Source organism: Eurosta solidaginis, chromosome 1 (genome assembly GCF_040869045.1).
Source record: "Eurosta solidaginis isolate ZX-2024a chromosome 1, ASM4086904v1, whole genome shotgun sequence".
In the NCBI taxonomy this organism is placed as follows: Eukaryota; Metazoa; Arthropoda; class Insecta; order Diptera; family Tephritidae; genus Eurosta; species Eurosta solidaginis.
In genome coordinates, this window is record NC_090319.1 from 265,068,748 (window position 1) to 265,082,408 (window position 13,661).

Below are 13,661 nucleotides of genomic sequence, written 5' to 3' on the forward strand. Positions count from 1 at the left end.
CAGGTTACGGGATTTTGTAACATGAAGTAATAAAACGATTTAAACAATTTGCCCAAATATGCATTTCTGTTTAAATTTTGAGAAAATTTGTGTAAACAGAGAAGATTAAATCTAGAAAACTTATATTTTTAAGCAAACTAGGGTGAGCTAAAGCTATTTGAGGGAGTTAAAGTTAAAGTACAACAGAGCCAAATTTAACAGAAACATACGATTGGGCCTTTTGAAAATACCTTCTTGGTTTCTTATCTGTAACAACCGGTACCTACAAATTATTAGCGGCGTTTTTGTTTTACATGTATATACATCTTCATTTGCGGGTAAAATAAGACAAGCGTCATCACTTATATAATGACTAGACTATTGGCTATATGTGTGCAAAATTTCATCCAAATCGGTCCAGCCGTTCTTGCGTTATTGAGTCACAAAGACAAACGTCTGGACATCCAAACATCCAAACATCCAAACATCCAAACTTTCCCATTTATAATATATATTAGATTAGGAGACCCATTTAGCGGAAATTATCGAAGACTCGCGGCAGTGGTTAAATAACTCGCCGCAAAACGGGTTGTGCCTAATAGCGAATACATGTACCTCTGTCGGTCGTGGTGTATAACCCATAGCTGAGCCGGTTGCAATGAATTGAGGACACATACACTTTACGGTCATAGAAGTGGAGAATAGTCTAGAGATAAAATGGAGAGCAACATTTCAGTTGCAACTGAGTATAATTCGTACTGAAATTTAGCACTACTAATTTTCGGCGCAAAATTGCATACATATAGACAAAGGTGTGCACTTAGCGGTCCATAAAAAGTTTAAGTGCATATGTACTTACATGTAAAAAAATCCAGCTATTATTTGATTACCAGCTTACTACCTACAAAGTATTATTATTGTGGAACTATGGGTTTCTTATTGTGTTGTTATGGCCGAGTAATCGGCTTCTTATTGGTTTCTTAGCCGACGTGCTATAGCCGGATTACAAATGTGCCATCGGTGTTGTAGTTAAGTTTTATCGATATCTTTTTCATAGCAAACTTATGAGTCATCGATAACCAACAACAATACTGCGATAAAAATTTGTAATTTTTGATTACAATGATAGCTGGTTGATAACTAGTTGACAATTCTTCGATAACTTATTGATGAATTTTCAATAACAAACCGATCAACGACCGATTTGTCATACTTTGATAACAAACCGATAGCTTTTTTGAAAAATATGACATCGACAGTTTTCGACGACTTTCTGGTAGGATGTCGATAACTTTTCGATCAATACTGTACAAATTGATAATCGAAAACAATACGATTACTTGTCGATACAAAATCATTCACTCAATGATAAACTTTATAATATTTTGATAATAAATCAGTAACTCGCTTATACCTCGCCGCTAACACACCTATAACAAACCGATAGCTCAATTTGGCTTCGGTTTTGACTTCTAAGCTGTCCTTTCCTCTGTCTTCCTTTTCTTTCCTTTCCTTTCCTTTTCTCTCCTTTCCTTTCATTTTATTTTGTTTACTTTGCTTTCCTCTCTTTTCCATTCCTTTCATTTCCTCCAGCTTCCCTTCTTTGAAAGATGTTAATACCTAAAAAAAAACAAGAGACGATATGACTGTCTTCAACTGTGCCGAAGGCCTCACAGTATAAATTAATGGATCTGAAAAATAATCTGGTTTTATTCTTAAATTAGAAAGTAAATATATGATTCAGGTATATATATATAAATCAGGTTGATGACTGCATCTGTTTTTATGATATTTGTTGAGCTTTTTTCTGTTGTTGAAAAAGAATGTTTTTAAAGATTTTGGTGTGGCTTTTTCCAGGCTTCAGCACAGGACCTTTTGCGTGGTCGGCTAGTACGCTACCGCCACACGACAGCGTCCGTGAGAAGACAAAAACAAAATAAAGGTTAACTCCCATACTACAACTTTACACAAAAAATTTTGATTGTCAAAACCGCATGTTGTGGTATTGTTCCTTATAGAAACCGTAAAAGGTGTGAACTTCATCCCCAAGGAGTGGTATTCTAAATAAAATATTAAAAAATAAAAAAAAATCGATGTTGCTTCGGCCGGGACTTGAACCCCAAAGGTGCGGTTTGAAAGGCGGATGACTGTATCCAAACGATAGTAATGTAACCTCAGGGCTCTATATTCTTTCATTTAACAGTTACTTAGTTCTTACAATATGCATTCCAACTCAGTCATTGTTTGAACATTGGCAACAGCATACCCTTCTAGCTGCAGCATTATTACAAGAGAAACGGCAATGTAAATGACTAAAACCACAAATTTTGATAAATCATAATCCTACTGTGCATCGATGTATGCAAAAAAAAAAGTTATAGAAAAAAATCAACAACAACCAAAGATTGAAGCCAAAACAAGTCAAGGCTGTTACTTTGCAGCCAAACTACTGGTAGCTAAACAAACTAATCGTACGCTCATCTCAAGGCGTTACCAACTGAGCGACTTCTGTGCTGCATTCCACTGTGCAATATGTTGGTGCTACCTTCTGCGCCGCACTATCGTGATACGACTGTGTTACCACTGTAATTAATTTCAATGCGCACCGATGCAACTTTGGATAATAATTGCAAATATAGCAACTGAGCAACCGTGCTATGAAAGCGAAGGAAAGTGACGAAGCGACGTTCATGAAGTGCACAATTTTGGTTGGTAAATTTCAAAACTGATGGAGTTGACCAGTTGTATTGAATTGCGTATACGCACAGAAGATCTGCAACACAAATTGAAGCCAAGACTAAAGCACTGAGTGAACCTGATGATGGCAGTATTTTGCAACAACGCTCGCGGAGATGAGGAACACCCCGAGACATAAGTGCGAATTTGAGGCTGTTGCGCGACAGTTGGCTAAATGAGTGATGGGCTATAAAATGGGAATTTTTATGCGCTTTAGATAAGAGACGGCGAGTGTGCGATTACGCATTTGAACACAATTACAACACTATATTGAAAACGGCTTTCATGTGTGTCTTGATGTCCATATGGTATGTACGCAAGTATGTGCTTTTCCTTATTTATGCATTACTTTTAGATTAAAACTCGTATTAAGAATGCTTGTTGAATGTGCCCACATCTTGTGCAGCGCATTAAAAATAATTAGAAACAAGTGAAAAAATTGCTAATTAAAATTGTATTTTATTTATTTTGTTTTTGTGCATACATATGTATAAATAGCTTACATACATACATATGTATGTATATATTCCCATATGTGTTCACGCATGTACATATGCCTCTTTTACTTTTATTTTAATCGTTTATTATAACAACATTCTTAATATTTTTTCTTGCTTTCTGCAATTCCTATTTTTATTTTGTTGTAAATTTAAATGTAATTAAACTGAGTTGGAACTCAATAAATATTTAATGTTCTTCTTATGCGCGTATCGCATTTACTACTATTTATTACTATACTTTGCTTCACCTCATTCTAGGTAACTGGCCACCCTGCTTTTTAATAGCAGGCATTTGTCATCTTACGCACAGTGCGTTAATGCAGTTGGAGTTGTAGGCAATTAGCCGTTAAAATCGTTTAAGTGTACGTATTATGGCTTTAAATAGGAATATGTAATAAAATAGGTACTAGAATATATATTTTCGACTTTTTATTTGCTCTCAACGATGTTAAAAACTTTTCTGAATTCGTTATTATTATACTCAGCTGAGCAGAGCTCACGGAGTATATTAATTTTGTTCGCATAACGGTACCCCGTAACGGCATAAACTAATCGAGATAGATATAGACTTCTATATATCAAAATGATCTGGGCGAAAAAAGAAATTCATTTAGCCATGTCCGTCCGTCCGTCCACCCGTCCGTCCGTCTGTCCGTGAACACGATAACTTGAGTAAATTTTGAGGTATCTTAATGCAATTTGGTACGTAAGTTCCTGGGCACCCGTCTCAAATACCTATTTAAAATAAACGAAATCGGGCTATAACCACGCCCACTTTCTTGATATCGAAAATTTCGAAAAACCGAAAAAGTGTGATAATTCATTACCAAAGACGGATAAAGCGATGAAACTTGGTGGGTGGGCTGACCTTATGACGCAGAATAGAAAATTAGTAAATTTTTGGACAATGGGCGCGGCACCGCCACTTTTAAAAGAAGGTAATTAAAGTTTTGCAAGCTGTAATTTGGCAGCTGAGTGTGAATGTTCGGTTACACCCGAACTTAGCCATCCTTACTTGTTTTTGCTTACTTTTTTTGTCTTGCCGTACAAAATCATATAAGGCTCTCATCATGCCTGTCCTGATGTTGAGAGATAAAGTGGCTACAGCCTATTTGTTCCATTTTGAGTATTATTCTACCACACAGTCTAAAATTTTAGTTTATTTTTTAAACCTAGCAAAATTTACTGCTTACTTTAAGCTTTTCAACACGCTTATATTAGCTTCGCTTGTATGTATGTGTCTTTGTTTGTATCTCTCTAGGCCAGGCGCCCAAAAGAATAAATATAGTTAAAAAAAACTAAAGAACACGCTTTTAAATAATATCGAATAAAAAGTTAAAAATAATTTTCCAATAAATTTAAAACGGCGCTTTGTGCCATGTTTTTCGTTTTCACAATAACACTAGAATTTTGCGCTCATTATTGTTTTAAACTTATAAGAAAAATTAGTTTTTAGCTTTTTAGTTCGAGATTATTTAGTTTTTTAAACAATATATATTTTATATTACTTTTCAAACCACTAAATAGTTTTAAGCAATTAAGGATATTTTTGTTTCAATTTAATATATTTTGATTCCAATTTATGTTCAGACACTTGAAAAATATTATTTCCGATTAAAAGTTTAAAATTAAAATAAAAAAAATTTTACCCGTACTCCGTTTTCAAACTTTTTTGGACTATGTGATAAACTATAAGAGACTAACCAAAATTTTTATTATTTTTAGGTTTAAATTTTAGCCAGATACTTCAAAAATATTATTATTTAATTATATTAATGAGTGATTTGAAAATACAACTCTAACATTCTAAGCTAGATGCTTTCAATTTAGTTTTTAAAGCCTTTGAACATACAATCAAAGGTTTAGAAAGCAAACAAAAACGCTTTTTTTCTAGTATTTTGTGAAATTCCATTTAAATAATTAAGCTTTGAATCTAAGCCATAATGTTTTCATATTAGTGTTTATTGATTTGAAAAATGGAAATTTCTGAACTAAAATTTAAACCAAAATGTTTCAATTTTGGACCAGTTAAATGACCTCGTTTCTTTTCAAGCTTTTCAAGGACTGCGTTTAAACCAAAATAAGTTTAGTCTCAAATGTATAACAAAAAGTTTAAAATTTAAACCAAAATTTTCAACCTTGCAGATGCTAAAAAAAAGTAACATCAAAATACTTTCCAGAAGTTTTTTTCTAAACGGAGTTGCTACACAGTAATTGTTTTCCAAACACTCCGAGGGGAGGGTGCTTTTGCCACTAGAAAAGCTTCTCAGCGAAAATGCATCTGGTTTGCAAATGTCGTTCTCAAACGGCATAAAACATGTAAGTTAATTTTGAAGGATAATGTTTAAAGTATGGTAACGCAAATTGGAAGAGAAATCGGCCTGAAACTTCTTGAAGCTGTATCGCTCCAAGATTTAGTTAAACTGCTTGTCTTCGCGTCTTTTTCAGTTTTGAGTAAGCAGTTCGACTCCCACTCCCGGGAGAAAAGGCTTTGAAGAGATTTACAAGGTATAATCGAAACAGCTGTCGCCTTGTCCGTCCTGATGTCACGTTGTTTAAATTTTTCCCAAATTATTAAATAAATTATAAAATTAAAAAATTGCTTCAAATAAATGTTTTCATACATTTAGAAAAGCAATATGGGCAATCCCCGATTATTAAAATCATACAAAAAGACGCGGATGTTGGGATTCAAGGGGTTGTGTAGCGCAATATATAGCTTCTCCAACCCAATTGTCAACCTCACCTTCGAGCGGCGAATCCCGTTTCACTAACAGACGAGGCTCTGGCGACCCCAAGCTCCTCATGGAACTTGGGGGTGGGGAGGGAGGGATGGCCTGAAGATTTAATGTGGCCATATAAATCGTTCCCGAGATGGTCGGGCCAGCACCTTAATGCTGCTGTGTTACCGGAGCGTATCGGATCTGTATCCGACAAAGGACCATCACATCGATAACACTCCCCAAAGCCTTCGGGGAGTAACCTAATCGCTACAACAGCAACAACAACAACAACAACAACGCGGATGTTCAGGCGGACGATGTAAAGGTCGTCAGCATATGCCAGTAAAAATATTGCGGGTAACCTAATTAGCTAGCATAATTTCCTCCAAAATTAAGCTTAAGAAATCGCACGATGGGGTTTCACCCTGTCTGAAAACTCGTTTCGTTCTGAATGGCTCGGATGTTGTTTTTTTGCTTACAATGATGGTTCGGATATTGTTGCTCAACGTCATCACAGGCGTATAGGTTTTGCGCGGAAACCGAATTTAGACATAGCGGCGCATATAGACAGCTCCTTTTCGTGCTGACGAAGGCGGCTTTTAAATAGACAAAGAGGTGATATGTGTAATTTTTTTTACCATGTCTGAAACCTCATTCAAGTAGCGGAAACGATTCGTTTTATTGTGAATGAGGACATAGCGAAGTACCTGCTGTCAACGAGCAAAGAATCAGCGCCTTGATGCCACTTGTGGCAGCCATACTTTAGAAATATTAAAATGCTTCGTTTATTTCGGAACCAATATTAACACAAACAACAATATCAGCTCTGAAATCCAGCGACGAATCACTCTTGCCAATAAATGCTACTTTGGACTAAGTAGGCAATTGAAAAGTAAAGTCCTCACTCGGCAAACGAAATTCATGCCCTAAAACTCACTTATCGTACCCGTTGTTGTTGTTGTTGTAGCGATAAGGACACTCCCGAAGGCTTTGGGGAGTGTTATCGATGTTTATGGTCCTTTTCTGGATGCAGATCCTGTACGTTCCGGTAACAAGCACCATTGAGGCACCAGCCCGACCATATCCGGAACGATTTAGAATGACCACATGAAACCTTCAAGGCCATACCGCCCTCCCATCCCCTAGATCCGTGAGGAAGTTGTGGTCGCCAAAGCATCGGCTGTTAAAGTAACAGGATTCGCCATGGGTAGGTGAGCTTGACAATTGGGTTGGAGAGTTTGGGGTCGCCAGAGCCTCGGCTATTAAAGTAACAGGATTCGCCACGGGTAGGTGAGGTTGGCAATTGCACTAGCGACATTTTGAAACGGTTGCGCTACATAACCCCTTGAATCAATTTGGTATTTTAGTCGCCTATTACGACAAGCATACCTGCCGCGGGTATATTCTAAGCCCCCTGACCCGTCCTGCTATATGTTGCAGAAGCATAGACCATGACAACATCAGGTTATACGGCTCTGGGATTGCTCGAGTGAAAAGTTCTTCGAAAGATTTACGGCCCTCTACACATTGGCGGCGGCGAGCAGCGAAGAAGATTTAATGATGAGCTCTACGAGCTTTACGCAGACATCGAAGCGAATTGAAACGAGGCTGCTACGCTGGCTAAGCCATGAATGAAAGATGATGCTTCGGCTAAGAAAGTATTTTTATCGGAACCCACTTCGCTGGAAGGACCTGGTGGAAAGAATTTTAATTTCCTTGGTGTGACCAATTGGCTCAAGTTTATCTTGCGGAAAAGCGGTATTGTTGTTTAAACCGTTAGCGCCAATTAAGTATGTATGTAAAAAGCCTCATTCATAAAGTCAAATCAGTTGATCTATGGTTGGCCTAGATTTTTTCCCAATAGTTTTCAGGAACTAATTTCTTGTGGGATGAGCAAAGAACACTTAGATGTGAATCCTGAGGCATTCACTCGTCCAAGCATATTTGCATCCTCAAGGAATCAATTAAAGCTTGAGGTTTGAAATTTTTGGTAAAATTTGCGGTCATTATTTCTGCTGGTTACTTCTTTCTGTCCGGAAAGATGTCCCAATTTATTTTAAGTTGGCTGCAGTCTTTCACAGACTTCTTTTAATGTAGCCCTGTAGGCAGCGTCTTTTCTTTCGTTGCAACGCGCCGTCTTCAATCTTTTGTTATATGGAAGCTATTCCTGGACCAACGTTCCGCCTGCAAATAATACAGCAATCTCTGCAACTACACTTCTGTTACTATATATGGCGGGGTGACACAAGGTCAACGGCCACTTTATAACCACTTCAAATAGTCCTAAGGTCAATTGACGTTATTACCCGTCTTAATTTGACTTTATTATGGCCCTTTAAAAAATGTCCCTTTAAGGGAAAGATACCTTAAATAAGCAATTCAAGATCAGCTTAAAAACAAAAGACCTGCGGAATCCTCACCGCACAAGCTTTTAATCCGATTTTTCACTGTGGTGAAACCTAAATTTAAAAAACTAGTGCCTCAGGCGACAATTCTTGCTATGTTCAACGATGAAGTAAAACAAAAATTTCACACACTTGAATAATTTTTTATTCGAGCTTTTCTGTCCCTCCCAGATGTGGTTAGTTAACATCCGGATTTTCCTTCCGAAAATACGTTTTCTTATTATTAACTCCTTTTTCTTGTTATCTTAACATGGGTACATGTGAACTTTAACACCAAAGTAGATAACATTTCCACACTTAAGCATTTAAATTACACATACATATCTGACGGAAGCGAGCTATAAAAAGTGTTACAACAAATATATGTACATACATATGTTATGGCAAACTTTAGACTTTTGAACTAAAAATCGCCGCTTAACAAGAATAAGAACAAAGATCAAAAGTTGATATTCAGCTAACATAAGCAGGTGCATTTGGACTACAAAAATTCCAAAGACACTTTGCTTGTCATTAAACTGTCTTAAAATTTTATGAGTACTAATATGACCCATGATATGTGAACAGCAGTTCAGTACAAGAAGTTCTGACTTCTGTTTTATTTTATGTTTGTATTTTTCTTAGTACAAAAAAGGGACATTACAACATTGGACGAAATGTCAACTAGTGATTTATGCCTGTCCAGACACTGCCTTATACAAATAAAGGTCAATATGCCGGATACGCATAACATAATGTCAAATGGCATTGCTGATGGTCGGTGGTCACCTTGAGCGCATGCGCACCGACACTAACACCAATAAACACAATAAGAACTACGCCTATAAAAGCGCACTGTTGTGAATGGTCCAACGTCTGATGCCCTTATGTCAAGGCTCGTAAAACAATAAAAAAAATACCAACAGCATGCCGCTCTTTGACGTATGTATGATGTACTTGTTTGTGTATGTATTAACGAAAGAATTTTTTATTTTATTGTTTCGACAATAATCCAAAACAGATAAAAACACTTGACAGCAACTGAAATAACAAACTAACAAATAACAACAAAAATAAAGCTGAAGTGTCTCAGATCTTAAAACAAAAGAAAACAGCGGCAACATTAAGCATTACTGCCGAAAGAACAAATGTTAATCTGTTTTAATCTTCAAGTGCGCAAAAAGACACAAACCGAAAGTCATATCAAATGGCTGCTTGGCTGCCTAAATGACGAGATGCTGTTTGGTAATTTTAGAAATCGTTTAAATTGACTTCTTTTTAAGAACTGGGTTGTTGGATTGTTTTCCAAGAAATGTAAAATCCTCGGCATGTGAGCGGTTAACCCATTTCCTCCCAACCATATAATCAGTATAAGTGTTATGAAAGGAACACTTCTCTGTGCTCCTAAATGGAGGTGGCGATGAGATTCCCAGGGAAGATGATGAACCCGAGCCCGCAATCGATGATGTTGGAATTATTGTCCTCCTATCCGACTATTAAAAAGATAGAATAGAGAAAACCAGATTAAAAAACAACAAGGCCGCGCAGCTATTCAAATACGGCGGCGAGGAGCTAGTAAGCCACATGCAGCAACGTCTATGCAAAGTGTAGTCGAACGAGTGTATGCCCTACGATTGGATTCCAAGTTTTATTTGCCCAGTCCATAAGAAGGGGATCCTGCACTGTGCCAATTATCGCGGAATCAGCTTTCTTAGTATCGCATCTTGTCAGCTGTACTATGCGAAAGATTGAAGCCCACTGTGCATCGGCTGATTGGACCTTATCAGTGCGGCTTAAGGCGTGGTAAATCTAAAAGGAGATTTGATAAAAAAGAATTGGCACACATCACCTCTTCGTCGATTTTAAACCCGCTTTCGACAGCACGAAAATGAGCTGCCTTTATGCCGCTATGTCCGAATTTGATTTCTCCGCAAAACATATACGGCTGTGAAAATAACGCTGAGCACTACTATCAGCTCAGTCAGAATTAGGAAGGACCTCTCCGAGTCGTTCGAGACTATATGAGGTTTCAGAAAGGGTGACAGACTATCGTGCGATTTCTTTAATTTGATGTTGGAGAAAATAATTCAGGCTGCAGAGCTTAACCGCAATTAAAAGATCAATTTGATGCTACTTGAAGACAAAAGGAATTACCCACTGCCGTAAAGCAAAGAGTCAGCGCGTTTGTACCTAGGCAACCACGCCACTGTTGGCAGCCATAATTTCGAAATACTAAAAGACTTCGTTTATTTGGGAACCAGCATCAACTCTAACAACAACATGAGCTTTTAAATCCAGCGAAGAATCACTCCTGCCAATAAATGTTACTTTGAACTAGGTAGGCAATTGATGTAAAGTCCTCTCTCGGGAAACGAAAACCATGCTCTATAGATGAGACGGCTCTTGGAGTGCTCGAGAAACAAATCGTCAATTAAGTAAGTATGTAAGTATACCGGCAACCCTCTCCATTTCTAGGTTAATATTTGGTCCTCTACTACTTTATTTCGCTCGCCAACATTTTACCCAAGACCTCGCATTCGGTAGCTAAACGTTTGGGAAATTTTGTCGTTCTACAAACATGTTTCGTACACTTGTTTGGTAGACAATTTTGGGCATCGTCATCACCAATGTTTCTGCCAACGTTATTATCCGTTTAACCTTAAATACATTTCAGTATTTCCGTCGTCAATGGTAACAGTCATTCATATAAATATGTACGTAAGTATATATGTCGTTTATTTGGCTTGTCATCTCTGACCGGCTGCCATGTTTGGCTCCAATTGTTCCTTTGATGAAATGCGCCATGCATTCATTGCACAGTTCACGGTTATGTTTGCCAAATTTAGACGAATATTGTTAAACAAAATTATGCTCCTCTTGTAATTTGGAATATTTGAAATTTTATGGTAAGCAAATTCAATAAATATTTATTAGTTTCCGTAGGACCTCACTATAATGTGGTCAACTTGTTGAGCTAAAATCCAGCGCCTCCAATGGCAGCAGCGTGTTACCCGCATGAATGAAGATACTCCCACTAGGTTAGGTTTTGTGGGAGCTGTCCAGTTAAGGAACTGCTCACTTAGGCTTGGACACTTTTATATAAGTCCGCTGTGTTGCCACATGGAAGATGCTTCAGTGATCGGGCAACATAAATTGTTGGCTAACATCGAGCTTATGGTGGAATACTCCACCCAGAACCTCTTGTCCAGCTTTGATCCATCCGTGAATAAGTTAAGCAGACTATCCATTCATTCCATTCCATTCTTGTCTTGAGAAAATATGACTGGTAAATATAGCAACAGGAGCGGAAGGCAATGCACAGTACTCTGTCCCTCGACTGATGAAGTCAAACTCGGTCAGAAGGCTGGTGTGCCCAAAATTCTCAAGCATATATCCTCCGTCTCGAAGCCGTATTTCCTCTCGTTCGGCAGCCATTTTTCCCATGATGCCAACCGTGTAGAGATTCAACATTGCGTTCAGTGCCAGTGTAGGTGTTGTACGAAGGGATCCGCTTATTCTAACCATTACCAATCGCTGCACTACTGCCAACCTCATGACGGCAGAAGTGTCTTGTGATCTACACCAAACTAGCCATAAAAGGAATCGACTTGACCTCACATGGTACAACCAATATACTACCCTTGGAGACAGCACCCAGCATCTGCCAATTGCCCCTCGATAGTAGTATAAGACAACCGAAGACCAACCCAGTTCAATCCTCCACATTAAGCATCCATGACAGTTTTCCGTGAAGAAAATCCCCAAGGAACTTAACCCTGTCAGACAGTACCAGCGATACCTACTTCGCCAATATCTAAATTCAGTATTATTGTACTTTGGATTGAAAGCTAATCCGCATGATTCGGAACACCGACACCCAATTAACCCTTTAAAACGGCCCTCAGTGTATGTAGAAATTAACGCCTGACAATAGTTGCCAAGTTATCGGTGTAAGCCTTTATTTGGCAGCCTTTAACTTTTTTTGATAAAGTTGGCTCCATACTCCATGCTTGGAGTAATATTTTTAGTTACTAGTATCAGGTTCTGGACTGTTGATTCTGAATAAGCGACTTTGAATACCCCACAAAATTTTAGGCCTACACATTAGGAGCGTCTCATAAACTGCACAACTACCTTATATTTCCTACTTCTATTTTAAATTTCATACTCAATATTCTCCAGGTGCAATGAAATAACTCCCAAATGAAATAAGTCCCAATAAAAATGAAATAACTCCCAACTTTAATAAATGAAATAACTCCCAAAGAAGGAAATGAAATAACTCCCAATATTGGCCAGTTATTTCATAATGAAACCACAAGTCCCAAGAAAATTAAATAAATCCCAAATCAAAATTTGAAATGGTATCTTTATACTATATAATCAGTTACAATGAGATTTGAAAAATACAGCAAACTATTATGTACATATGTAAAAGTTACAATTACAAGAAAACTTGAATAGTCTCGTCGAAGTAAACGTAATTTATTTTAAAAAATCGCATTTTTTTATGAAATTAACATAATTTGTTAAAAGTTAAAAATAAAAGGAACAAGTCTGCGTAGAACACCTTTCTGCATAAGCGGCCTTCGGCCGCGCTTGAAAAAAATTACCCTGGGCTACGCCATGCCAAGTCCGGGTGTGTGGTATAACTGTTCTGCGTAGTATACCCTTCTGCGTAGAAGGACATCACCGTGGCGGTAGCCACGGTTATACCACACACCCGGACTTGGCATGGCGTAGCCCAGGGTAATTTTTTTCAAGCGCGGCCGAAGGCCGCTTATGCAGAAAGGTGTTCTACGCAGAATTACTGTGCATCGCGCGATTTTTTATTCCGAATTTTCTATTTTTTTGTAAAATAAATAAATAGAGTTGAATGAAAAATGACCATTTTCCTCGTTGGTACTATTTAAAAATGTTTCATTCGTTGGAACAATTTAAAGCATCTGGTACCACCAAGCAAGCAGTGAATTATACAAAATTGCTGTATGCTTGTGTTCGCGATAAGTAAACAAATAAATCATTAAATTTTACAATAATACGCAAATTTAAACAAATGAAAATAGTTGATTGTGGTTTTATAAACATTATAAAGTGTACTTATGTATAAAATTCTTGTCAAAGTGTTCGTATGTAGATAAAAAGTTTTAGTTATACCATGGTAAATTTAACTACTAATTACTAGTAAATTGTTAATAACAATTAAAAACTACTTACTGATTCTCGTTGGGGAACTCCCTGAGAACCTGTGTGCAAAATTTAAAAGTTCAAACCCCTTTATAAAAAATAACCCTGGGCTACGCCATGCCAAGTCCGGGTGTGTGGTATAACCGTGGCTA